Raw genomic sequence first — 26,998 nt, 5'->3', positions numbered from 1 at the left:
TCCTTCAGTATCACTGGCTCTTGATCATATGCTGCTTCTTGAAATGGTTGAACATTAATCATTTCCTTTTGGTACACTGACTCTGTGTATTCCTTCCATCTTCTCTTGATGCTTTCTGCATCACTCAATAATTTGCCCAGAGAATCTTCCAATAACGAAAGTCGAGTCTTGAATTTTTTCTTCAGCTTGACAAATTCTGAGCGTGTTCTTCCTTTTTGGTTTTCTGATTCCAGATCTTTGCACATTTTGTTGTAATATTTGGCTTTATCTTCTCGAGCTGATCTTTGAAATTTTCTGTTCAGTTCTTGTACCTCCTCATTTCTTCCATTTGCTTTAGCATCTCTACGCTGGAGAGTAAGTTTCAGTGTGTCTTCTGACATCCATTTTGACCGTTTCCTTCTTTCTTGTCTTCTTAATGACTTTTCACTTGCTTCATGTATGATATTCTTGATGTCATCCCACAACTCTTCTGGTCTTCATTCTTTAGTGTTTAATGTATCAAATCTGTTCTTTAGATGATCCCTAAATTCAAGTGGGATATATTCAAGGTCGTATTTTGGCTCTCGTGGACTTATTTTAATTTTCTTCAGCTTCAGTTTGAATTTGCATATGAGTAATTGATGATCTGTTCCACAGTCTACCCCTGGCCTTATTTTAACTGATGATAATGGATCTTTTCCATCATCTCCTTCCGCAGATATAGTCAATTTGATTTCTATGTATCCCATCTGGTGAGGTCCATATGTATAGTTGTCTCTTATGCTGTCTAAAGAAGGTATTTGAAATGAACAAATCATTGATTTTGCAGAATTCTATCATGCGATCTCCAGCATCATTTCTATTACCATGGCCATATTTTCCAACTACTGATTCTTCTTCTTTGCTCCCAACCTTGGCATTCCAATCACCAGTAATGATTAATACATCTTGATTGCATATTTTATCAATTTCAGATTGAAGAAGTTAGTAGAATTCTACTATTTCATCCTCACTGGCTTTAGTGGTTGGTGCATAAATTTGAATTATAGTGGTATTAACTGATCTTCCCTATAGGCGCATGAATATTATCCTATCACAGACAGCATTGTACCTCATGACTGATCTGGATATGTTCTTTTTGACAATGAATGCAACACCAATCCTCTTCAATTTGTCATTTCCTGCATAGTAAACCATGTGGTCGTCAGTTCAAAATGGTCAATACCAGTCCATTTCAGCTCACTAATGCCTAAGATGTTGATGTTTATGTGTTCCATTTCATTTTTGACAACTTCCAATTTTCCCAGAATCATCGTTCGTATGTTCCATGTTCTGATTTTTAATGGATGTTTACAGCTGTTTCTCTTCAGTTTGAGATGTGCCCCATCAGCAAATGAAGGTCCCATGGGTTTTCCTTCCAAGGGCTTTACTCCATTTGTGTCATCATGGTCAATTCTACTTTGAGGAGGCAGCTCTTCCCCAGTCACATTTTGAATGCCTTCTAACCTGAGGGGCTCATTTTCCAGCACTATATCTGACAGTGTTTCTCTGCTATTCATAAGGTTTTCAGTGACTAAAGATTCAGAAGTAGTTCTTCACTCTTTCTTCCTAGTCTGTCTTCGTCTGGAAGCTCATCTGAAACCTGTCCACCATGGGTGACCCTGCTGGTATATAAAATACTGGTGGCATAGCTTTCAGAATCACAGCAACTCACAAGCCACCACAGTACGACAAACTGACAGATGAGTAGGCACGTGGATATATCCCATCACTGCCAACATTGTATTTCAGGTAGATCATGAAATATTCCTCTTCAATTTATTATTCCTCTTCAAATGCTATCTATTTCCAATATAGTACACCATTGTTGTTGTTCTATTTAAGTGCCTTTGAGTCAGTTCTGATTGTATAGATTCCCAAAGAGCAACTGGTGAATTTAAACCACCAACGTAGTGGTTCAAATTGACCTTGCAGTCCCGTGCATTATCCCACAGTGCAACACCAAGACACCATAGTAGACCATGTTGTTGTTGTTGTTAAGTGCTGTTGAGTCGAATCTGACCCTTAGCAACCCTGTATAAGGTTTCCAAGGAGCAGATGGTGAGCTTGAACTACCAATCTTGCAGTTCAAATGACTTTGCAGTCTGACACCTTAGCCCACAGCACCACACCAGGACTCCATAGTAGACCATATGTTTGTCTAATTCAACATGGCCAGCACCAGTCCATTTCAGTTCACTAATGCCTAGGATGACTATTTTCTTACATTCCATTTCATTTTTGACAACTTCCAATTTTCTTTTGCTCATACTTTGTACATTCCACATTCCAATTACTAGTGGATGCTTTCAGCTGTTTCTTCACATCTTGAATATCGCCACATCAGCAAATATAGATCCTGAATGCTTTACTAACTCTACATCATTAAATTCAACTCTGCTTTGAGGAGGCTGCTCTTCCCGGTCATACTTTAGTGCCTTCTAGCCTAAGGGGCTCATCTTCCAGCATTATGGTAGACCACATTCCACCACTCTACATCAAGTTTTCCACTAGCCAATTGTTTTCAGAAGTTGTTCACCAGGTCCTTCTTTCCAGTTGTCTTTTTCTAAACACTCCACTAGGCTCTGTCCACCATGGGTGGACCTGCTAACATTGAACCACCAGTGGCATAGCTTCCTGCATCACAGCAACATGTGAGCCACCACAGTATGAGAAACTGACAGACATCATTAGTACCTTCTAAACTTGGTCATTGCTTAAAAGTGAAGACACCATGGTGACTGCTCAGATAAGGTTTCTCTCCACTAATTGCTTACATATAGCAGTGAAAAATGCAGACCCATTTCCAGAAAATGATAGTGCTTGACAGCCAGGTTTTTGCAAGGTAGTGGAACAAGCTATAATTGTTGCCTCAAAGGTTTAAGATGGGAAAGAAATACTTGGAGCTATTTTGAGAAGGAGTTTGGATAGTGAAGTTTTTCCTCTGAAATAAACCTACAAAATCAGGATAGAGTTTATATCAGGCTTCTTTGTCACTTTCCATCAACATGTTAGTGCCTTTGATAAATAGTTTGGACTGTGCAGTAGCCCTGTACAGTGTTTTTCATCATCAAAGGCACATCCATATATAAGGTGGAGCATCTAGCCAGTGTTTTCTATGAGTAATTTCTGGATGTGTTGCATATAATGTGATCAAGATAATGTGATGAGAGCCTTCTCTGGCCCAGTGATAGACAAGTCTCTTATGTTACCACTTTGTGTAGAGCTTGACTTGCACAGTTTTTCCTAACATCAATTTAATTCTGTTCTAACATCAACTACAATGCAATTCTTCTTCTGATTATATTGTTGTTGTTGTTGTTGTTGTTAAGGGTTGTTGACTCAGTTCTGAATCATAGTGACCCTGTGTAGGGTTTCCAAGGAGCAATTTGGGGGTTTGGACCACTAACTGTTGTTAGCAATCCAGTGCTGATCCTACAGTGCCACACTACCCAAAATTAGGTCCAAACCTAACACATATAGGGCACAGTCCCCAGACTACTACTAAGTATGCCCAATATTTCATGCAGCAACCACAAGCTCCCAGGCCACTCATACATCTTATCAACTAGCTACACATTCAAAGGTTTGGTAATGTGCAAGAATGACTCATAGATCTCAGGAATGCAGTAATACTTACAATTCCAGTTTTATTACAACAACAGCAACAACAACAAAAAAAGATGCATAGGTTGAGGTCAGTATCCCTAGGGGTGAGCTGTCCTCCTAGTATACCAATCTGTCACCAACCAGGAAGCTTATGTGAACTTCAGTGTTCAGAGTTTTTAGAAACTACGTAGGCATGGTTGATTGAATCATTGGCCATATGATCAATCTCAGTCTTCAGCCACCCCACTTCCCTACCCCTCTCCCCTTTCTGATAAGTCAGTCTGATGTCAAGTGGTGGCTCTATTTGACATGGACAGCGCCTGCTATGAGTCTCATTAACAGAAACTGTCAGCAGCTAGCCAGTGCCATCTCTGAATCACAAAGACACACTAATCATATGAGAAATTCCATGGGTTTAGAAATTATCTCCCAGGAACCAAGGATAAAGACCAAATTTGGGGAGATAAAGTATTATTTCACCCTATATTAGGTCACTGCTTTTATATATATATATATATATATTTAAACACCGATTAGTCCTAAATCATACAGAATTAGTGTGCAATTTTTGTAGCAGAGATAAGCTGGGAAAATCTTTAACCTTTATTCTTTCATTCAGCAACGATTTACTAGTGGTTATGAGTCAGGCTGTCAGCCTCAAGGTCAGCAGTTTGAAACTACCAGCCGTTCCACAGGAGAAAGATGAGGCGTTCTGCTCCCATGAAGATTTACAGTCACTATGAGTCCAAACTGACTCCACGGTACTTAATAACAACAACTAAGTTAAAGTAGTCCTGATACGGTGCTGTGGCTTAATGTGCCAGACTGCAAAGCCTTTTGAACTGCAACATTGGAGGTTCAGGCTTACCAGCTGCTCCTCGGAAACCCTATACAGGGTTGCTGTGGGTCACAATTGACATCACAGCACTTAACAACAATAACAACTAAGTTCAAAGCACTGTATGTCCTGAGGATACAACAATAAGCCCACACATAAAGTTCCTGCCCTGTGGAACTTACAATCACAGGCAGAAGGTAGTAATTATACAACCACAAAGCCAACATAAAATTTCAACTCTGCCCATTATGACAAAGAAGAGATACAAGGTTCAAAAAAATAGAATGAGAGAGTAGGCCAAATCAAAGGAGGTTTTTTGTTTTGTTTTGTTTTGTTTTGAGAGAGTGAGACACAAACAACAATCTGCAATGGAAAATCTGGGTGAAGAAAATAAATAAAGAACATTCCAGGAAGAAAGAACGGCATGTGCAGAGACCTTGTGATGTGGTAGGAAAGAGCATGCAAACAAAATATCTGAATGAAGACAGGGTGGGAGGAACAGGAGAGGTAGGTAGAAGAAAGACAATGGGTGGTCAATGCATGGCTGTTTATAGTAATCCAAAGAGTACTTTAAAATCATTGACAGGATCAAATTAAAGGGAGGCTGGAATACACACAGAGAAAACCATTTAAAAGTTATTGCTATATTTCAAGTGAAAGATGTTGGTCACTTCTATAAATAAGGATAATGACAATGGCAAGATGGAGAAAACATGGTTGCATGAACTGACAGAGCTTGATGATGGATTGCATTTGGGGATGGAAGCAAGTGAGAATGAATCCAGGAATGAATTCACACAAACCAACATTACTTGAAAAAGAAAATGCTAGAAGAAGGCCAGGTTTGGGGAGTAAGGTCATGAGTGTGGGTTACGAAATGTTATCTTTGAGGTGCTTTTCAGATTTCCAGAAGGAGACACGAATGAAGCTTGCAGAGATTTCTCAACAAGGGTGGAGATTGCAGTGACTGATCCAGGACGTTAGACAAATATAATACTGAAAACAAAGACTCCAGTTTGCACTGAAGGTGAAAAGGGAATAAACCACAGGACTCCTCATCAGAAAGTACAAAGAGAAGCAGGTAGAAGATGCAAATTGCAAATTGCTGCCAGTGTGGAGTTGTGAAATGTCTTCACTGCTTACATGGACAGCAAAGGCTTATCTATCAATGTCTATGTAATTTCATTCTGGAAATGATACTTCTCTCAAGTAGGAAGAATCGGTGATTTAATGCCACCTGGCATTCTGTGACTTAGCAAAGTTCTGACCCCATAAAGCGTAAGAATGAAGGTAAGAAGAAACACTGGAAAACATTTTGGTAACTGTACTGTGCTTATAAAGGAGAATTCCTTTTCTTAGGCAATATGTACTGAAGTATTTAGCGGTAAAGAGTCCAATTTCCTCTCCAATGGCTCAGGAAGTAATAATGTGTTAGTATAATACATGTGTATATAAGTATATCTGCCGGGAAGCTAGAAGGGACTGGAAGCAGAATGGAAGAAATGAGAATGGATGGTAAAGTAAATGGAGGAAACTGTGAAGTCATGGTGAATCTGATTAAAAAATACAGGAAGTTAGTGGCACACTTCTTATAACAGCAACAACAGCAAGAGCAACAAAAAGGAACAGTGGGAGTTCTTGTGATGTTCTATTAAATTTTTTTTTAATGTTTTATTATGAACTATGTGATAGTTTACATGGGAGAACATTAGCTTTACATTCACCCTGTCATATTTCATTTCATTGCCGTGGCTACAATCCCCTCTGGATCTAGGTTCCCTCTTGAAAGTTTGTAAGCCAGTCACTTCTTGCCTTTGTAGTCCCCACCCCCCCTTTGGGCAACCAATGTCCAATTTGCCCATCCCTGTCCACTCTGTGTGTGGAGAGGGTGGGAATGATCCTCGCTGTAAAGATTTGTACCCTCTTTTGAGCTACTGCCTCCGGAGGTGTAGGTCAGGTTCATCAAATTGTATCAGATTACTCTTTTTTTCCTCTTCTTTCTTCTTCTAGTTGAGTTCTGATCATCCAGTCATTGAGGCCAGGTCAAGTGGGTATTAATCTGCAAGTGTGGATGTTCTTGTGTATATGTCCTCTCTTCTTATCAGCTGGACACTTCACTCTCCACTCTAGTTCTCTGTGGCTATGTCACTGACTCTGGGCCCAAGAGTCCCCAGGTCTTGCCACACTGCTGGCCAACCAGGTCTCCACCTGGGTTCACAGTAGTCTATTGAAAGTTGTAGGGCTTAGATCGTAGCTTCATTGCTGTTTTTCCCTCACTTCCCCTTATCGGTGACAAATGTGGTTACCAATCAGAGCGTGTATTCCCACTGATTCTTAGTCTTGGGAGGGGGTTTGCTCTGAGGGGACCTGACCACTTGCCTAGATGTCTCCTTGGCAAGCAGCTTGCTTGTTCTTGTAGTAATCAGTCGGTCTGCCTATATTGTTTTGTATTTTTCCTGTTTGTCTTTCTTTCAAGAAGTATCTTCTGTTCTTCTAGCTGTTCCAGGCTGGTCTGCCTGTCCTTTCAAGTGGAAAATTTCCACCTGTGTCAGGAAGGAGATTGAAGAAAGTCAGCATAAACTGCTTTAATAAACAGGTTAATGGTGCAGGCAGTGGGGTCAAAGTTCTGCTGGAAACTTCTGAACTGCACCTCCAAGTTATGTCACCAGAGATGCAAGAATGTTGAACTGTGTGTCTTTCAAGTCCCCATTGCCATTTTCTGAAGGTTGCCCCTAAATGTGCCATCCCTGGCACTTCTCCAGGCCACTGATGAGACAGCACCTCAAGCTGAAATACTTCCAGTGGAATTCACTAATCATAGAGTCGTCCAGAAGTGCTGAGGAATATGGGTGGGGACACAGTGGTGAGTGTGAATCCATAGGATTGTTTTTCCCAGGGTTAAAGAGTATCAGTCCTGATTGCCTCTCATGAGAGAAAAATATCTAGTTATTAAGTGGCCCTTTGCCATCTTGATGCTTTCACTTTATTTTAGATCTGGCTGCTCTGTGAACTGGTCATGTCTTATCAGGATACAATGAATACAAATAGCATCCACAGAGCAGCCCAATAGAATCACCCCAAAAGAATGTTATTTCTGATTTATCTTCATTTCATTCAAATGCATGATTCATGAAAGTGATGTAAGGTCTTTGATAAGTTTGTCTTCTGTTGAGCCCATGCTCAGAGCATCAGTGAAATAAATAACACTAGCACTGGACCTCCCCTGGGATTATGGAAAGCCCCAGGAAAATGGAAATTTGGTATGAAGGTGCTTGTGCCTATTAATGAATGATGGTGGTTTGAGTCTCTGCAGCCACTTTACTTTCGGTCATAGCTGTTAATATGCACAGTGTGAAGTTCTGCATGGATTTTAACATTAGACCTTTGCTCTAATTAAGAACAGCAGGAACTTGGCCGAAAGCAGGAACTAGTCTTATGACTCTGGCCATGTTGCACTGTGATCTCCCTAGTTTCACCTTAGACTTCCTGTTAAGGTACCAGAGTTGTATCCATGAATTCTGCATAACTGGATCAGTCACTTCCAGTTCAATTAAGATGCTTAAGCTCATCTCCTTGAGAACAAAAAGTATATGTCAGAAGACAAGCAGGCTCCAGGATAAATTCCTAAATTGTAATTACCAGGTCAAAGAATGTGAATATTTTTAAATTCTTGATATATATTGCCACGTTGACCTCCAAAAAGGTTACACTAATTTACACCCCCTCCAGCACTGAGTATAAATCATTTTTTAAAACCTGTGTCAATTTATTAGGTTATAAAGTAGCAATTATGTTCACAAATTGTTTTAATTTGTAATTCCTTTATTCTTAGGGAGATTATATTTTTCTTGTATATTTATTGGAATTTATTTTTTGTTGTAGCTTATCCTTTTTGTCTTGACTCCTGATGTAGTGCTGTATGATCAGCACTGGACTGCAACCTACAAGGTCGGCAATTCAAACCCACCAGTTGCCCTTCAGAAACCTTACACAGGGTGGCTATGAGTCAGAACTGACTCAATGGCACTTAATGACAACATCCTTTCTATCTAGATGTTTATCTTTTTCGTGATGTACTATAGCTTTTCATATATTAAGAGCATCAGCACTGACTTATGTTAAAATTATTTTCATATAAATTTTATGTACAGCAAACAGAAATTTATAGATTTTATATTGTTACATCCTTCGGTCTTTTGCTTTTATGATTTTTATTTGCTTTCATAGGCAAAATGTTCTCGCCCTCCATGAGATCAGTTAGATATTTGCCCATATTTTATTCTAGTTATTATACTAATTTCCTTTATTTTGACAGCTCTACTGTAGGAATGAAGGAGCTCTGGTAGAGTAGTGGTTACAAATCAGGTTGCAAACCTTAAGGTCAGCAGTTCGAAACTACCAGCTGTTCCGCGGGAGAAAGATGAGGCTTTCTGCTCCCGTAGAGATTTACAGCCTTGGAAGCCCTGTACAGGGTCACTATGAGTGGAAACCGACTCCATAGCACATAACCACCACCACCACCACTGTAGGAATGCACATTCATGACATAGTTTCAGGCTATATGAGCTTTGATATCATTGTAATAATAAATAATGCATGGGGTACAAGAATTACTTGATGTATATGCATATCAAAGAGTCGTAGTGTGGCACAGCAGGATAATTCACTGGACTGCAAAGTTGCTTTGAACCCCAAGGTCAGTGGTTCAAGCTCACCAGCTGCTCCTCGGAAACCCTATACAGGGTCGCTATGAGTTGGAAACGACTCGATGGCACTTAACAACAACATATATATATCAGTGCTTTGGCTCATTCAAAGAAGTAGCTGATTTGATTAGCAAAACCCAATGCATGCTCAAAAGATCAGTGATTTTCATTCCTCCCTATTACTAAATCCATTTGCTTAATAAAGTATGATGTAAAATAAAAACAACAACAACAACAAAGAACGCATGGGGGTCTTAACAGCAATGTTACATGTCTTTGTACAAACTTTGTGGAAGATATTTACACAGCTTATCAACTCAGAGTCTGCTTATAACCTCTCTTTCACTGGGCCAGGACAGTAGCGTGTCCTGGGGTATTCTGACCTAGACTCTAGATCACCACATTGGCTTCTTTCTTAAGGTGGCTCTTCCTCTTGCAGAATATGCTCCTCTCCTTGAATCTCTGCCTGCAGATGGGGCCCTTGTCAGTGTGAGCAAGGTGTTACCTATTGAACTAGTGTACATGACCTGCGTCTTCTGGAGTCTGCATTCGGGTGCTTTTCAGTTCTGATAAGGACTCTACCTGTACTTCTCATAGATAGCATTATGTTGGAGTTCTGGAGCGGTGCTGAAGAGTAAGAACTGGACTGCTAACTGCAAGGTTAGTGGTCCAAACCCACCAGTTGCTCCTCAGAAACCCTATACAGAGTCTCTATGAGTCCGAACTGACTTGATAGCATTCAATAATAACACCATTTTATTGTCAGTTGCCTTTTTAATGTCTATGAGAGAAGTGCAGTCTCACTGGAGACAGACCTAACTTGAGAGAGTATACATGTCAGTTTGCAGAAACCCATAGGAATTTTTAGCCCAGAGGTTCTTAAACCTGTTCGTTGACTGGTTTCAGATGATCCCTAAACCTCATAACATTACTTAGAGATGTTCATGAATAACTTTGTCCCCACATATCTGGAGATGCTTTGTGCCCCAATAAAGTTAGGCTGACTGAATCGAGGGGTTTACTGGTGTGGCACGTGGGTTAATGTGCTGGACAGCAAGGTCTGTTTGAAGCGCAAAGTCAATGATTCAAACCCACTAGCTGCTTCTTGGAAACCCTATACAGGGTTGCTATGAGTCAGAATCGACTCATTGGCACTTAACAACAATAGCAACAAGAAGTGGGTCATTTAAAAAGACCCTCATATGTAATTCCTATGTAACTCATTTTTGTTTGTTTGTATTTTTATTTGTCTTCAATAAAATGACAAGACTCTCACTGAGATTAGCCCATTTATAAAAATGTATGAAAAGGAAACTCCTAGCGGTGAGCTGACTCTGTTGGTGACAAGGGTGTCTTCAGTATCAGTCTGAATGTAATAGTCTCAGCATGAAACCTTGTTGTGGCCTACCTTTCAGCACCTTACAACAGAGTGGGTGTTTGCACACTTACCATCTGTGGCCTGCCTTTTTGTCTGCTGTTAACAGAACAAAACCATTCCAGAAAATCAATCCCAGAAACAAGCAGAATGGCATCCAACCCTTACCTGTTTGCCTCCCTCCCCCTACTGCCATGCCCACCAGCAATGGGAAACAAATGACCAGTTTCAGCTTCAAAGACCAGATCTGTGTGCTCACCAGTGTTGTCTGAAGGGTTTAGACATTCTGCTACCTTCCCTGGATTTCAAAATTGCATCCTGCTCTCATCCCCTCAAAGTCAAGTGACACTGATAAGGTGAATGAGCAGGGTTTCAAAAGTACTGTGTTAACTCAGTATAGATTTTAGCAACATATAACCTTAGGAAATCCAAAGAAAGTGTTAACATTAAAACATACTGAGATATAGACATATACATGAACACGTATATATGCATATATAAAGAAGCACAGTGGCTCCATACCATAAGCACTGGATTGCAAACCACAATGTCCACATACAGTTCAAGTCCACCAGTCACTCTGAGGTAGAAAGTTGAAGTTTTCTGCACCCAAGAAGAATTAAAACCTCTGAAACCCTATACAGGCTAGCTATGAGTTGAATTAAAACCTCTGAAACCCTATACAGGCTAGCTAAGAGTTGAATTAAAACCTCTGAAACCCTATACAGGCTAGCTATCAACTTGAAAACACCTAACAATAATGTGTGTGTGTGTGTGTGTGTGTGTGTGTGTATCCTCTGCCATCAAATTGATTCCTGCCCATAGTGGTCTTATTGAACAAAATTGAGCTGCTTCATAGGGTTTCCAAGGCTTTAATTTTTATACCAAAGAAGACTCTAAATATGTTGTTTCTGAGGAGCAGCTGGTAAGCTTGAACCGTCAACCGTATGCTTCAAACTGACCATGCCATCCAGTTCATTAACCCACTGCACCACACCAAGACTCTCTCTCTCTATGTATATATATGTATGTGTGTGTATATACAAGGGGACTTCAAAAAGTGTGGAACAATTCCATTATCTTTCAATTCCATTTTTTCCATAAGCTTTTGAATCCTCCTCACATATAAAGTCAAACCCACTGCCATTAACTCAACTACAACTCACAGTGACCCTCTCTAGGGTTTCTGAGACTGGAAGGACTTAAAACATTTACTGATGAAGATCAAAGAGCACAGCCTTTGATATGGATTACATCTCAATGTCAAGAAACAAAAATCCTCACCACTGGACCAATAATCAACATTGTTATCAATGGAGAAAAGATTGAAGTTGTCAAGGACTTCATTCTTCATGGATCAACTATCAACACTCACAGAAGCAGCAGTCAAGAAATCAAATGACGTATTGCATTAGGCAAATCTGCTGCACAGGAACTTTTTAAAGTGTTGAAGAGCAAAGATGTCAGCCTGAGGACTAAGGTGCGCCTGACCCAAGCCAGTGTATTTTCAATAACCTCATATGGATGTGAAAGCTGGACAGTGAGTAAGGAAGACTGTAGAAGAATTGAGTTATGGTGTTGGAGGAGAATATTGAAAGTGCCATGGGCTGCCAAAAGAACCAATAGATACGTTTTGGAAGAAGTGCAGCTAGAATGCTCCTTAGAGGCCAAGATGGCCAAACTTCTTCACTTATACTTTGGATATATTGTCAGGAGGGACCAGTCACTGGAGAAGGATATCATGTTTGGTAAGGTGGAGGGTCAGAGAAAAAGAGGAAGACCCCCAACGAGATGAATTGGCAAAGTGGCAGCATGGATGGACTCAAGCGTGGCAACAGTAGTGAGGTTGGCCCAGGATCGGGCAGTGTTTCATTCTGTTGTGCATAAGGTCGCTATGGGTCGATACCGACTCGATGGCACCTAACAACAACAACAACAAGCCTTTCTGAGAGCAGGCAGCCCCATCATTCTCCAAGAGGATGGTGGGCTTAAGCAGATGAACTTGCAGTTAGCAGCCCAATGCCTAACCCACAATACCACCAGGGCTCCTTAGATAGTCCATTTCCTCTGTGTACTGGGTTGTTAAATGCTTGCTTGTGTGCCACTGGCAACACTTTATATTTGAAGAAAATAGAGACACTAGCTGCTGGTAGAGGGCAAATATGAGGGGGGGCTTCAAAAAGTTCATGGAAAAATTACCTTATCTTTCAATTCTAATTTTCCACAAACTTTTTGAAGCTTCTTCATATGTTTTATACATTCATATTCCTAAAAGCCAAATGTCTTCAAATAAAATACTGATCAATGGCTAAAAATTTAAGAGCCGCTATATCTTTGTCTCATAATATGGATTTGTGGTCTAATCTCGCCTTTCCTTGACCTTTTTTCCTAATGGTGGGATATTAATAGGAGAAAGATGGTTACATAAAACATCCTGTGAATGTGAATGTTTTTTAACATATGAGTAATTTCAGGTGGCTAAAGATGGAGTGAGCTAACCTGTAAGTAACAAGCTGCTCACTGTCTCAGCCAAATTAGGCTGAATGGTGAAAGGCATTCCTTAAGAAGTCAAGAAGGCCAGGGGTCAAGCCACCAGGCCATGGAGTACAACTGTCAGACCACCTTTTGCAATCTCCAAGGGAGCAACCAAAGAAAATCCAGCAAAGAAAATATCTTGAAGAATCAACAGCGAGAGTTAAAGCAAAAATAACCAGATGTCCCAGAAGACTCTATTGGTGTTATGAAGAAGGCAAGAGCAAGACTAACAGGGTTTGGATTTTATCAGCCTTCCTAATAAAAGTCACTTGGCTCTCCATCGAGAAGAGCAGTTGGTACAATATGGAACGGTTTTAAAGACCATTAATTTCTTGAAATGAAACAGCTGGCCTTATTGGCTATTAAATAATGAGCCAGATTCTCCCCAGTGCGTAAGTCACTCTCTGGTAGTAAATTAGGCATTTAGGGAGGCACATTAACTCTTTAAGAAGATTAGAGTTCGATTTAGTGCACTTTATGCTGTGGAGGAGACATATAGGGAATCTGGCTAAAGCTGGCAGAGTAAAGATGACGACAAGGTGGAATCAGATGGAAGAAAGTAAATGTACCACTTGTGTGAAATAGGCAACTCAGGTAACCATAGGAAATTTAAGAAGTTGGGTTGATGAGGAACATACGTTCAATCTAGTTTTCTACAAAGATGAGCTCTTAAAGATTGAGAGAGTTGATTGCTCATTGACAGGTTTATTTATTGACTGAGGCATTCAGGTAAAGTTTAGTTAAACACCTACTATGTTGCTGGCATTGACCTAGGCATTGAGTAGATGCTTGTCAGTAAAACATGACCTTGCCCCAAGGGCTTTAGAGTCTAGTCTCTGGAAGCTTAGGTAAGGGTAGAAAGAGAAACAAGTAAATAGATTAGTGCAACAGAGTCTAAACATTCTAGATACTATTGTAGAATTGGAGGTTAGGAAGTGTTAAGATGTGTAGTTTCGAAGAACATTATGAAACGGAAGTCATTGAGGGCAGTGATTTCATGAGAATAAAGTAGAGGAACAAGACTGGAATCAGTATGGATAATGTGAAGTCTTTGGAATAGTCTGCTGAAAATGCTGAGGACCTGAAATGAGACTGCAACAGCTGGGGATAGCAGGAAGGAAGTGAGGTGTGTGGTGCTTAAGGAGGTGAATTACCATGACTTGATGACTGATTAGATGTGGGCATTGAGGGGAAGGGTGGTGTCAGAGGGGGATTATTCTTTGCTTGGTAGATGATAAGGATGCTGTATTACATAGGGCTGCTGTAACAAAATGCTATAAATTGGGTAAGTTCTCTCAAAGTTTTGGAGTTTAGAAGTCCAAAATCAAGGTTTGGCCAGTGTTGATACTTTCTGAGGGCTCTGAGAGAGAAGCTATTTCATGCCTCTCTCTGTCTTCTAGCTTCTGGTGATGGCGGACAACTTTGGATTCTTTGGCTTGTGACAGTAAAGTTCTGACGCTGTCTTCACATGGTCATGCTTCTTCTGTTTCTCAGTGCTTCTCCTCGTTGTATAAGGACACCATTCACTTTTAATAAGGAACCACTCTACTCCTGTATGACCTTACGTTAATAATTATCATCTACAAAGATCTAACTTCCAAATAAGGTCCAATTCACAAGTGCTAGGGTGTAGGACTCAAACACATCTTTTGGGGGGATCACAAGTTTTGATAGAGACAGTTTGGGGCCCAGAAGGATGCTGGGTTTGCACATGGAATGCTGGAAGAAATCATCCATGTGATTTTCAAAGTGCCTCCTAAGAGGAAACTGAGATCTATAAAACACAACAATCCCTATAGTTCACACTGAATCCCTTGAACAGTATTTTGCTTTATTATCAAAGATGAAGATTTCTCCAAACGGAACTCATCATTAAGAGCATTCAGATGATGGGAAACAATAGTCTCTAGAAAAGACATCTGTTTTTACCCAGAACTTCAATAGTTAATAAAATAGCAGTGTGAATATCAGGAAATTTATAACTCTATCTAAGAAGAGAAATGCACAGGTTGCATACTAGACAAATTAACAGTTCTTTCTCTGTCAGCACTGAAAATCTATACTGTGGCTTCTTCTCTATGGTAAGAGATGAAACGTGCCAACAAATTGCCTTAGATGATGTAAGTATCTGACAATATGGAAAAAAATATATGTTAGGGAGAAAAGGGGAGCGAAATTCTTATATATTTAAAAGTGTCGACAACTTCAACACAGAATAGCAAAAAATAGCAACAAAAAAAAAGATAAAATTGTTATTATTTCAGAATTTCAGAAACCACAATTACAGTGTGATGCCATGTGGATCAAAAGTCATTTTCAGAAAGAAAATGGACATCAAAGTTTACTAAACCAATGATCCTGTGGCAACTTTATGGTGAGAACCTCATTCTTTAGGAATGTAGAAGACATAAAATTTAAAGGGTGGGGAGTTCAAGAATTGCCTAAAGAGAACTTAACAAGAGCAAACAACAAACAGGACTAAACATGTCAGTTAATGTTTTTTGCAAGTTAAAGGATCATCCTGGTAAGGAACAAAAGTTCCTTGTGACATCAATTGCGTGATAGTTCCAGATAGAGGTCTCCAGGCAAAAGGCCGTCTAGGTACAATGTCTACACCCCACGTAAGTACTGTGTTCAGTCAGGGTGCCTATAACGGGCTACTGCCACAAATTGTAGTGCACAATTGCTCTTCTAGAAGAATTCTAAAACGATCTGCACCAACAGGACTCAGAGAGGCCTGCTAATCATCCCCAGTAGTAATTACACCCATTATTCTAGCATACACTGAAATCAATAAAGACTTGTTTACTAAGACCTCTGACTGGGGGAAGCCCCACATCATTTAAACATGTTTCCTGAAACTTTGTTTAACAGGAGACAATGCCTTTCCTCCACACAGTTCAGATAAAGAACTTTAAAATGGGAATTCCTGTATTAAAATATATAATCATATTGTATCCTCTTCTGTATTGATAAGTAAAGAGGGTAGATCGTAGAGAAGCACTGGGGTCTGAGTTATGTAAATGTCACTGAATTGTATAAGTAAAAAAAGATTGGACTTGTAAATGTTTTAACCATTTATGCCACTCAGGGACCACAATCAAACACACTAACATACAAACAAAGCTATAACTTATAACCAGCACAATCAAGTTGTGTTGCATCTTGTATGATTACTAAAAACATTAATTTGGTAAATTCAAACATTAAAAATCATATGTTATAAATTTTGGGCATTTCTTTATTGCTAATGTATTGGAAGTCTTACAAGATATGACATACCTGGACCACTTTCAATCTCTAAGAAATCCTGGCTGCCAGACAATAGGATCCCTTTAGCTCTAAAAGTTAATGGTCACCCAGGTCATCTTTGATGATTGCATCTACAGAAGAGAAAGAGAGAGGATGCCAGAGGCATCATTACACACTTAAAAATAGAGGCTGAGTCTTCATCTGTCCAACAAAGGAGGGTCCACTATAGTCAGGGGACCCATCCCATTCCCTTTATTGGAAAACAGGAGAAAGCAACTGTCTGCCTCTTTAACTATGTGTTGTGTTGGGATACCTTTTTAAATAGTCTGTTTGCTGTTTCAAAATCTAACCAAAGCAAAAACTGTCAGTGGGAGCTAAGGAAAAAAGAATGTTTGACAAATACCTTTTATCTTTATTTTTACGCTATAATGTGACAGGGAAATGGGAAAAGGTGACAACTGAGTACTAATTCTGAGGATTTAGGACAGTGGGCAAGAAGCGTATTTTAAAGGAGAAAGCAAATATTCCCAGATTTTGTATTCAAATCTCATCTGGGTCAAATTACAAAACAAGAAAGTATGAGGGAGAACAAAGAATAAAAGTAGAATAAATAGGTAATATAAATTTAAATGTTTCACAATGATCGTTTAAAGATGAATAAAGGTTCTTGCTTTCCCTGAGATAAAAACACTATAGAAATAAAGATTTATGTATTTCCTTTAAAGGATATTTAACACTGTAACAGTGTCTCTGAGAGTGCTTGAGTTTTCCCCCTCTTGGTGGGTGGTGTAATACAGTTGAATTTTGGAGCTACCTTCTTAACCTTTTCTTGTAGACTGGTTTAGAACCACCAGGGGTTTCCTATGAAAGATGTCTCTTTATTTTGTGGACTCTCCTTTCATTTCTGGAACAGTGACTTGATTCTGGATCGTATCCCTGGAACACTGAAAGCAAACAGCTCGGGCTGCAGAGAGATGTCAGTCTTTCTACTGCAGTGAAGCACATGCAAGGCCACCCCGCTGCATTGTTCTCTGCCTCAGTGTCCACTTACTCTCCTGCAGACAGCTGGTAATTTCTCCCCTGGGAAGTACTGGCTCTGTCCTTGCTCCTACCGGTGGAGCAAAGCCCTGAGCAGTAGTTCTTCCTCTGATGAGTTACCCTAGTAATTGGCTTCCTCAGTCCCTGCTCTTCTGTCTACCCTCTCCTTTCTTGATAAGACGGACATTCCCAATGTATTAAATAAAATAAACTTCTATCATCAATTGACTGTAAGTAAATGCCAAATAATAATGTGTTGGATAGAGTTTAATTAATATTGTGTCATTCAAAGTACGAGTTTTAACCACTTGTCAATTATTGAACCATGTGCATTCAAAGAGCGAGATCCAAATAAAAGTGTATTTGCATATGTTTGCAACATTTCAGAAGTTAAAGAACATCTATATTTAGCCCATACAATCACTTGGGCATTTATACAGGAAGCTAAGTTAAATTACTGGCAAAGTACATAAGCATATATGAAGATGAATCTACAATAAAACATAAATATGGAGTGAGTAATATAAACCAGAATCCTAAGACTAGATGATCAAAGCAGACTCATAAGGAGGCACAGTATCAATGTTGTTGTTGTTGTTGTTGTTGTTGTTGTTGTTGTTAGGTGCCATTGAGTCAGTACCGACTCATAGCAACCCTATGCACAGCAGAATGAAACACGCCCGGTCCTGGATCAACCTCACAATCGTTGCCACACTTGAGCCACTTTGCTGCCACTTTGCCAATCCATCTCGCTGGGGGTCTTCCTCTTTTTCTCTGACCCTTCACCTTAGCAAAAATTATATCCTTCTCCAGCGACTGGTCCCTTCTGACAATATGTCTGAAGTATGAGAGACGAAGTTTAGCCGTCCTGGCCTCCAAGGAGCATTCTGGCTGTATTTATTCCAGCAGAGTATCAACATAGTGATGACAAAATGGAATGGCCCAAAGTCCACCTTTCAAGCTAATCATGTTATATGCAGATTGTTTTTGTTACATAATAATTATGTCATTTAACTTTGTAGCAGTCTAAATCTATCATTCTTATGTGGATTTTTACAATGATCTATTCTGTTAAATTATGCATACATTTCTTTGCATTTATATGGTGCCTCTTCCCACTTAAAAAGTGTAAGCTTCTTGAGGGTAAGGACCAATGTCTTTAATCTTTGTGTGTCCTTTACAGTGCCTAGCCAGATGTAGGTGCTCAGTAAATATTAGTTATAATGAGCTTTGTTACAAGGAGCTCTGGTAGTATAGTGGTTACAAGTAAGGCTGCCAACTGAAAAGTCAGCAGTTTGAAACTACCAGCAGTTCCGTGGGAGAAAGATGAGGCGTTCTGCTCTCGTAAAGATTTACAGCCTCGGAAACCCTGTGCAGGGCCACTATGAGTCGGAACTGACTCCACGGTACTTAACAGGAGTCCTGGTGTGGTGCTGTGGGTTAATGCGTCAGACTGCAAAGCCATTTGAACTGCAAGGATGGCAGTTCAAGCTCACCAGCTGCTCCTCAGATACTCTATACAGTGTCGCTAGGGGGCTATGGGTCTGAACTGACTTGATGGCACTTAACTGACTCGATGGCACATAGTAAGAGGGCAAATGACATTTAAAAAAAAAAAAGATAAATTAGTAAAATTAATCAGATTTTTGCAAATTTAAGATAATGTATTCCTCTTCTGAACCTTCCTATTATTTATTCCTGCAGGGATGAAACCCTCTTTTCAAAACAGAAATGAGTTTTTATTCCTATACCTAATTGTTAAGAACTTATATTAAAAGGGGGCATGGGAGGAACAGAAGAGAAATTCAAGGAGAGGCAAAGAGAAAAGTGTCCAAGTGAATGACTGAACAGAAAAATCTAAGTGATCTTATAAAAGAGAAAAGACATTGTGGCCTTCCCAGTCCTTCCTGGGCGTCTCCTGTCCTCCTCCCCAAGGTGACACTGCCTGCGTGGCCCAGAAGCACCTCCCATGATCTGGTTGAGAATTTTAATGAACAAGTTGAAGGGTCAGAGTTCCCCAAGAGGGGTCTATGCCGATAGTGAAGGCAGCTGCAGTTATGGACCACCATACAACAGAGGCCTCCAAACTGTTGGGGGCTTTATGTAAATAGATGACAGCTTTCATTTTATTCCCCAGCACTACTTCAAACCAATTTTGAAAATCACATTTTGTGGCTGAAAATTGGCTTACTGTGCCAGTCCCACTTTGAAGGCCAAACTTGCCTGGTTTAAGGTAGTGCCTCTGTTGTGATGGGACAGCTAACGAATGAATCTCCTTTCTTTAATTGAAATGACAGCACACTCTTTCACAGATTAGTTTTAAACTACCCATGTTTATAGCCTTTAATCAAGATGATAGAAACTGCATGGATAATTTTCTGCACTATTCTTTTAATTTGTGTTTGGGGGGTATGGTGATTAATAATAATAGTTGATTGGTTCTTGACATTTCTTATATAACATACAGTAGAGGTTTATCTCCTGAGCATTCTAACTTGGACTGTTTACTATTTTATTTTCAATTCTCTTTAAACATGATTTTTGTTTCTCCTATGAAACTAAATGAGGAATAAGATTTAAATCATAGGTTTCGCTGAAATTTCCTCCTGTGGATTTAAGATGATTCTTTCATAAGGAGATTTGTCCCCTGGATTATATCTCATGCTGAAATAAGGGCCTTCTTACAGGAAGAAATATTTCTTAAAAATGAGTACTTGCAAGAAGTATTCATCTGTGAACTTTTACCAATTAGAAATGGCTCCATACTTAAGCCTCTTCAATAATGTCTGTTAAGCAGCATTTTAGCTCAGTTTTATAGCACATTCAGGTTTGGTGATTTATATTAAACATTAAACGCAATAAATTTAGATCTTTTTTCAAATATGAGGCACAGCATCTCTGAATCACCCATTTTAGCAGTGTGCCACTTGGAAGGACCAGCATCTCGCTATCTTTCATGCCTGCAATAGCATAGGCTTCTCCCTTCTCTTCCCTGATATCTGTAACGGTGACAATGACATGTGTGCAGTGACACTGTAACAAGAGGGCATGTTGCTGTTGCTTTGTGGCAGGGACTAAAGGTCCATGACCAGAAGGGGAGCTGGTAATATGCATCACTGATTTGCTGTCTTGAATTTGGTACCAAAAGCCATGCAAATTCCACTCTTTCAATTACCTGACCATTTCAGGTTTCAGGACTGGAAAGAGGGCTTTTAAATGTCTCCCTCTATATGTAACTGGACTTTTAAAAAGAATGAATCACAATTAGGAGAACTTTGGAACACAGTGGAGCTAATGATAGCCACATAAAAGAGATTTTAAACCTTTCTATTTTCCAGCCATTCTTCGTTGGTTAAATCATGCAAAGTATTAGGCTCTGAAATACCTTGCAAAGACCTGCTGTCTTCAATGCAACAATAATTATCAGAGCCTCCTTCAAGATTATCATGACAAGCTCAAGTTGTCCTATTTCTTATTGGAAGTGACTTGTAAAATAAGCTCGTTCTGTCATTTGAGTAGACAATACTTGCGTCTTTTTGGAAATAGGTCTCATATTGAGAAAATGCTCATATTTCAGGTATTTGATAGGATTGAGTATTAACAAATGCTTTCAATTAGAAGATAACTGAACAGTCTGAAATAATTAAATTGATGTTCTTAGAACAAAAAGATGGTGGGGGAAGATGTAACTCCAATGTTTAGGCACATGACAATTATCTTCTATGAGACAACTTTAGTAAATTAGATTTAGACTCTGGATGTGGCCCCCATTCTTAGCTAGGGTTCCTGGTCCTGCTATCTTCATTTCTGGATGCCATTTGGAAGTAAGTAGATGGGAAGGCACTAGGAGCCAGCCCAAATCCATTGTTCAAGAAGGCAGTCCTCATTCATCAACAGGCTGTATTCCTGTAGTCTACGTATGTACCGATTTACAGCCTTGGAAACCCTGTACAGGGTCGCTATGAGTCGGAACCAACTCCACAGCACATACCAACAACAACATGTATGTTCCAAGTGCTCTGTAACTTGGGATGCATTTCCTCATAAAACAATGTTCTGCCCAGTAAGCAGGTTGCCAAGCTTGCTGCGGCCGCACAAGCCTATTTGCCCCATTCTATAATTGAAGTGCTGTCCACAGGAGCAACGGTTTTTAAAGTATGGTTGCTTTGTGGTATTGGCTGATAAACCTGCCCCAGACTGAGTTTTCCCTCCAGAGAGTAGACTTGGGATCATTCACACTCTTTTGCTATCCTTCAATGATACCACTCTGGAGTCCAACCACAAAAAAAAAAAAAAAAAAAAAAAAAAAAAAAAAAAAGAAATGAAAGGAAACAGAAGGAAGAAGCATTGAGTTTAAGAATATCGTTACAATGCTGGTAATTACACAAAGCAGAAAGATATAAAATTTAATATGAAATCACTTATCATCTATTTAATAACTGCACTTGAGAAAAAGCAGGTTCAATCAGAGAAGGATGAGGAAGTTGCTGAAAACCATGGCTGAGGTTCTGAGGAAATCTATGGGCACCTCCCAAGTTGATGGGTTTTGTTAGCATTGGTATATATATGTTGTTTTTAAGTGCTGTCGAGTTGGTTCCGACCCATAGTGACCCTGAACAGGATTTTCAAAGCTGTAATCTTTAAGGGAGCAGAAAGCCTCATCTTTCTCCCACGGAGCAGCTGGTAGTTTCGAACTGCTGACCTTGCGGTTCACAGCCCGATTCGTAACCACTATGCTACCAGAGCTCCTTGGCATATATATATATATATATATTTAATTCCATACAATAGTCTAGATTATTGCCTTTTCCTCAACTATTTTTGACAATGAAGCAAAGGGTAGATGGAAGCAAAGAAACAAGGAACGTTTTTCTTGAAGTGCCTGAGCAGAAGTGAGCAGAGAGGCAGATCCATTGAAGAAAGCTCTGATGGCATAAAATGAATTGTCTACTAGTGATGCCAAGAAGAAAAGTGGGCAGGCTCCATTCTCTTGCCAATTGGTGCAGGAGAGCTGTTAAAGGATGGGATGAGGAAGAAAATGTTCTGGCCAGAAGTTCCCTGTGACCACTGGAGAAAGGGGCACAGAATCAGGACAGCTGGGTGGTGGAACTGGCCACTCCTGGGGTCATAAAGAAAGGAACAAAACGTGGGTAGTTAGCTGTTGGTATGCTCATGTATGTGTGACTATTTCACTTCATCGCATAAACACGTAGCTTGTTACGTAACCAGTTGTTGTGAAGTTGACTTCAACTTATGGTGACCCATGTATGGGTCAGAGTTTAACTGTGTCATTTACAAAACCAGCCCCAACATGCTCCACAGAAACCAGTAAGCAAAGAGGCACAGACAGCTTCTCAAGACTGTACCTGATTGTACTGGCAGTGCTTATTATGAAGAGCATGGTCACCAGTGACAGCCCTAAGACGCCAAGTGACATTTTCTGATGCTTTGTCTTTGAAATCTGATTTTATAAATATTCAGGAAAGGGACAACAGGTTAAAAATCCCTGACAATTAGTCAAAATCAAAAATCTTTTTTTCTAGATGTACGCCATCCAATATGGTAGTCACTACTCCATGTGGCTCTCCAACACTTGAACTGTAACCAGCCTGAATGGTGAAGTGCTGTAAGTGTCAAATGCACACTGAGGCTCTGTTACTAAGCCCTGCAGAAAAAGAAAGACTTCTTGTTGTTCAGTGCCATCCATCTGGTTCCAACTTATAGCAACTCTCTGTAGGGTTTCCCTGAAGGGACTGATGGATTTGAACCACCAACTGCGAGGTTAGCAGTCCAGTGCTTATTCTACAGCACCACATCGGGACTCCAACTAAAGATTAAAATATTGATCACATATTGAAACACTAACATTTTGGATGCATTGAGTGAGGCAAAATAAATTATTATCATTAGTTCCATTTTTCTTACTCATTATTATTACTTGTAAATTTCATATTATTTTTCTATATGTTTACTAAAAAATTTAATGTGACATGTTGTCGTTAAATGTTGTTAAGCTGGTTCCAGTTTAAAGCAACTCATAGGGTTTCCAAGGAGTGACTGGTGGGTTTGAACTGCCTACTTTGTGGTTAGCAGTCCAGAGCTTAACCTGGGCAACATTGCTATCTGCTCTAAGACAAAGAGGCTCCATCTAGACATAGTAGTTTCTGCTCATCCTCCCTGAGTAAAGTCTGAAGGGCACACGTTCAACCTGAGTTTCCTCGTTTTGGAAAACGCTTTTCTTTCTTTCTTTCCTGTTGTTTTTTTTTTTTTTTTTACCCCTGAAATTGTGCATAATACCAGGCACACCTGGATTTCTGGATAATTGCACCCACAAGTGGCTACATGCAGACACAATTAGGTGCTTGCAACTTGTTTGAAGGCACAGGTGTCTAATTGCGCCCACAAATGGCCATTTGGCAGGCACCTCTCATGTGCTCATAGCTGATTATAGGCAGAAATGGCACCAACCAAAAAAGAAGCCAGGATAACAGAAGTATGGAAAGAGAGCCTGTGTAACCTCCCACAGCATTGGTGGTACCGCCTCCTTTCTGGTTCAGTCCCTTTTGTGGAATGCCCACGTAGGTGTTTATGGCAGGAGGCACATTTGGAATACATGGCCTAGGAAATGAAAGTGAATATGCCCCATCTCACAAAGTAAATGCTGTCTTGAGCTTTTAAGTAAATTGGGACTAACAAAACCCACATTGTCAACCCAAGGAGCCTTAAAGTGGATTCTGCCTGCTGGGAGCAGCTGTTTATAGTGGCTAAAAAATGATGGAGTGTGTGAGACTCCCTGGGGACCCTTTGGTAAATAGTGATTTTTAAAGGGTTAATCCAACCTAATGAATCATTTAGTGGAGATGAGAAGGCCAGAGTGGTAGCCTCAGGAAGAATCCAGCAGGCATTTATTTAAATGTGGAGCAGTTCAAGGGGTAGACCAGTTTGTAAGGCGGGAGCTGAGGTGCAGGTCAGCATCACCAGGCAGAGAGTAATTGATATCCCCAGCTCTCATAACAGCTGAATCAACAAAGCAGGGCATGGAAACACATTCCCTTACACAGATTTCAGTGTCCAAAGGAAATAGGGGGAGACACTTGGACCCTGCATCTCCAACCTGAGGGCAAGTGTGGGCAACAAGGAGTCTGCTCTCTTTATCCCCTTTTCATATTTCAGGAAGGTCTTTGAACTGCATTTCAGGAGCTTTCTGGTCTCCTGCAGAAAGAAAACCTAATCAGCAATGTTGATCCCTAAGTATAAACCCTCAGGCCGGAGCAGATTTGGTGTTGTTCATTAGCACAGAGCGGCCTGTGTGCATCACACAATGTAGGCACCAGGCATTCAGTTCTGAGCTCTGTGAAGACCCAAAAGTCTTTGTCAAGGTCAGGAAATTAGAACCGGCAGTTTGACTTGGCTTTTCCAGGGCAGAAAGAAAGATTTTCTCCTAATGAGTGACTGCCTTTGCAGTGTGTACTTATTTGCAATGTAAGTAAGTTCATGATTTACCCACCTTGACAAATTCTCTCTGCCTTGCATCTTCACATCCCTTTGTGTCTGCTCTTTATTTATGATGATAGGCGCCCATTCTTGAATGGCAATGCTATTGTCATAAATCTCCATAAAAAGCCAATTCTCAGTTCAAGTTACTGCAGGCTGAATTTGAGGAAGACAATCTGAAAACACATATTGATTGTCTTCTTTTACAGACTCCGTGACAGACTCAGCTCAGAACTTCTTTTATTTTGACTGGACTGCAACTCACCCTAATGTCACCTTACCATAATTCTTTCATGTGGAAGGCTATTATTCCATTATTATTTTCTCTCCTATGGCCTAATATCCAAGAATGGTTCTATTGGTGAGAAATCGCAGATGAATTTTCTTCACCTCAGAGATTTCATCAGACAGGATGTTTTCCTTATTTCAAAGGAACAGTGGAAAATGGTCTGCTTCTTATTATTGGCTTTCTTTAGAAATAGCCTTAAGATATACATTAAAAATATATAATTTCATTAAGACTTTGGGATAAAGATAAAAAGATTTGGAATCAACCATTTTCTACATTTTAAATGTTTTTTTGTTTTGTTTTGTTTTTTTTACTTACTGACCAGCATTTGTTACCTTGTCACTAGGTGACACTTAATATCTGAGTGATAGTTTTCTGTTGAACAAAAGGAGTTACAATTTTCACTTTGGCCCAGATATCCCCACTGTTGTTGTTGTTGTTGACTGCCTTAAAGTTGGCCCCCGAACATGAGAATCCCATACACAACAGAACAAAATTGTGGCTATGATGGTTGTTATCCATAGTTTGTATTGACTGACTTTCAGAAACAGATACTCAGGCCTTTCTTCCTCCTCTGACTTAGTTCGACATCACAACAACACATACTACTCCACTGAGAGACGGTGTTGGTTAAGCATGAGACGCATTGGCCAGGACTTGAAGCCAGGTCTCCCAATAGAAAATGTGGCCTCTGCCACTGAGCCATCAGTACCTCTAATGTCCTCATAGGTTTTACTATTTTTTTTTTTTTTTAAGTTCTCTCAAGTTGTTAAGTCTGATTCCTAGTATGTGAAAGCAATTGTAAGGTGATATCTTATGTCTGTTTTGGCACTGTGGGTTAATGTGGTCGGTTTGAATGACAAGGTTGGCAGTTCAAGCTCACTAGCCACTCCTTGGAAGCCCTCTACAGGGCTCTATGAGTCAGAACCAACTCAACGGCACTTAACAACACATCCCTTTCCTATCTACCTGGATATCATGCTTAATTTTAATTTCTCATAGCAACTTATGCTATGAATTCCTTGGGTCTTTCTTCCTAGAAGCTAAGAGCCATTACATTCTGTGCCAACATAGCTACTTCCTCCCACTGATTTCAAAGTCTCACACTGGTGTAACAGAAGAGCCAAATCCACATCACAGCTGACCCACACTGCTGCCAGGTTCCCTGTGAAGTTTAGAAGAAGATGCTAATATTGTAGAGGAATCATAGGTCTCAAAGAGCCAATGGTGGTATTTGATTGAACCATTGCATCTTGAATGTTATGTGGGACTTGAAAACCACACCAGTCTCTGGTCAAAAAGTAAATGTCTATTCTAATAAATTGTTTTCATTTCTATTACAAACCACAATTATATTTATGGAATAGATGGGGTTTTACTTCATAATGTTTTCATGAATAAGCTACTTAATTGAAAATACTTTAAAAAGCCTATTCCTCAGACTCCTAACAACCACAATCTGCACTTGAATGTAACACATTTAGTTTTGGTGGCTGACTGTCTGCTATCTGTATTTAGTAAACCACTAATTCAATGTCCTGAATAACAGTATGATAGCCATCAAAAACACGAGCTCTTGTGGCACAGTGGGTTACTCCATGGACTGTTAACCACAAGGTCAGCAGTTTGAATCCACTATGAGAAAGATGAGGCTTTCTGCTCCTGTAAAGGTTTATAATCTCAGAAACTCTATACAGAGTTGCCATGAGTCACAACTACTATTCTGAATAATAATAATATCATAGCCACCAGAAACTATTTACACTTCAAGTGTCTGATGTAATAAATATAGAAATTGTTGTTGTTGTTGTCAAGTGTCATAGAGTTGATTCCAACCCATAGCG

The 26,998-nt window shown here is 39.8% G+C and overlaps 1 protein-coding gene across 3 annotated transcripts in view; it reads left to right on the top strand.

Moving 5' to 3' along the window:
* PARD3B (par-3 family cell polarity regulator beta) overlaps positions 1 to 26,998 on the top strand; it is a 1,706,387-nt gene that overhangs the window by 1,647,167 nt on the left and 32,222 nt on the right. The window lies entirely within an intron of this gene.

This window comes from Chrysochloris asiatica, unplaced genomic scaffold (genome assembly GCF_000296735.1).
Source record: "Chrysochloris asiatica unplaced genomic scaffold, ChrAsi1.0 scaffold00045, whole genome shotgun sequence".
Classification (NCBI taxonomy): domain Eukaryota; kingdom Metazoa; phylum Chordata; class Mammalia; order Afrosoricida; family Chrysochloridae; genus Chrysochloris; species Chrysochloris asiatica.
This window is presented reverse-complemented; position numbering and strand designations above follow the sequence as displayed.